The sequence below is a fragment of the Rhipicephalus microplus genome, chromosome 3 (assembly GCF_043290135.1).
Source record: "Rhipicephalus microplus isolate Deutch F79 chromosome 3, USDA_Rmic, whole genome shotgun sequence".
Lineage (NCBI taxonomy): Eukaryota > Metazoa > Arthropoda > Arachnida > Ixodida > Ixodidae > Rhipicephalus > Rhipicephalus microplus.
The window spans coordinates 141,266,557-141,268,639 of NC_134702.1; the positions used below are offsets into that span (position 1 = coordinate 141,266,557).

At 43.9% G+C, this 2,083-nt stretch overlaps 1 pseudogene; it reads left to right on the forward strand.

The window, feature by feature from the left end:
- Nucleotides 1-718: 718 nt before the first annotated feature.
- LOC142802978 (carboxypeptidase Q pseudogene) lies at nt 719-1,240 on the forward strand (annotated as a pseudogene).
- The last annotated feature ends 843 nt before the right edge of the window (nt 1,241-2,083 follow it).

Genomic DNA, 2,083 nt, shown 5'->3' on the forward strand with positions numbered 1-2,083 from the left:
ACCGACCTCTGTGTGCATGTTCACTACTACCTTACAAGCAAAGCAAACGACAACCCTCTCAAGATGCAGTACGAAAAAAAAAAGATAGCACAGAAACAGAACAGTATGTGCAACGCGTAAAAGCCATGCGTAGCTTGCATTTAGCTGTATTACAAGAGCACCAGAAGATGTGCTCCTGAGGACACAAGCCGAAGTACTTAAGGTTGTTTGGGACGAAATAAAAAAGAATGAGCGTTTACGCAGCTGAGCTCGCGTCTCGAGAGAAGGCTAACAGGGCAGTTCAAATGCTTTTTACGTGTTTAATTATTATCCTGCCTGCAATATATTTTGTAAAATATATGCCTGACTGTTATCTTACAATTGACTTTGTAACCAACAGATGCTAGTTGGCTTGATGAATCGCATAATTTATGACAGCGTTAAACGTAGCTTATGTGCAGCACTTAGGAATAGACTTCGATGAATTACTCCTGTCGACCACATTCAAAGTGTGCACATTAGACACCGGTTGTCTGACGTATTATTTACTTATTATTCAGAGACGATGATGTATACGCATTTCGTATAGCTCACTGACCCTTACTGCCACATTATTCATTCATGTTCTGTCTCACAAAATGGCACGCGCCAAATATCGTAAGATTATTAAAACTTTCGTGCTTTTCAGATGGTACTTCTTTCAGGACACTTGGATTCCTGGGACGTTGGTCAAGGCGCCATGGATGACGGAGCGGGCGCCTTCATTTCGTGGAGGGCTCTAGCTGTGTTGCGAAGTCTTGGTCTAAAGCCTCGTCGAACGTTGCGATGCGTCCTATGGACGGGAGAAGAGTTGCACACACCAGGCGCCCTTGAGTATTATCGCCGGCACTTTTCGAGCGAGCAACAGCTCATGAATCTCCTCATGAAATCGTACTCCGGAACGTTTCGTCCCCTGGGCCTCTCTTTTTCGGGCTATAACGAGCAGGCTCGTTGCATCGTGGCCGAAGTACTCCGCCTATTCACTCGCATCAACGCGACGCGCCTTACGTTAGGAGCTTCGGTGCCAGATCTTAGGGCTTGGAGCAAAGAAGGTGTCCCCGGTGCGTCACTGAGCACAGCGAACGAAAAGTATTTCTTGTTCCACCACACCGAAGGAGACACAATGAGCGTGCTCGACCGCCATGAACTTGATCTCTGCACAGCACTGTGGGCAGCTGCTTCGTACGTTTTCGCCGACGTGAGCATGCGACTACCTCGATGAAGAAAACGCAATGTCTTTTCAGTCACACAGGTGTCGTAATATGTTAAGCATTTACAATGAGTGGCACAATCAGCAATTGATGCTTCACTCATTATAACTGTCACATCGTACCTCAATATAATTAGCTACCTGTGGTAAACAAATATTCGAGATGTGATAGTTCTAGAAATGTACTTGCAGAATGTCACGTTTGGCGAGATGCTGCACATCTTAACAAAATAGGCATCAGCGTCTTCTCAATATCTATGTATTAGAGTGATTGGTTATTTTGAGATAGAATTGCAAAAGTTTCTTTTTTTTACCTGTTCCCATATACTGTGCCCTGTTTTTGTGCGCATACATGAAAACATGCATGTTCGGCCGATGTGTTCAATATAAAGTAGTTTTTTAAAAAAACCCTTTGGAGTCAGGTAAAGTCTTCAATCCAGTTTTTCTATTCACCTACGCCGCAAATATTCCGTCACTCTGAGAATGTAATGTGCATATACGAGCATGCGTAAGGTCTTCTACTCGGAGGCAAAATTTTCACCACTGTGTCACCCCACTTGCTCCAACATTTTGTTCGATTCCGTATGTGATGAAGCTTTGCGCCTAATGCGAAAAAAAACGTTATTGCAAGAGAGAGAGATAGGTTTATTTACAGGAAGGCAGAGAGGTTGGCCTGAGCGATTGCTTACTCTAGCCTGCTAATCTACATGGGGGGAGGGGAAAGGGGTGAAGAAAAGACTAATGAATGATGATGGTGAAGTAGAGAGGTTAGTATGTAGAATTATTACTAGCTGAGACAAATTTTCTAGCAGCGCATGTAGTCCAGTTGCTTCCAAAATTGTTATAATCGCTCTT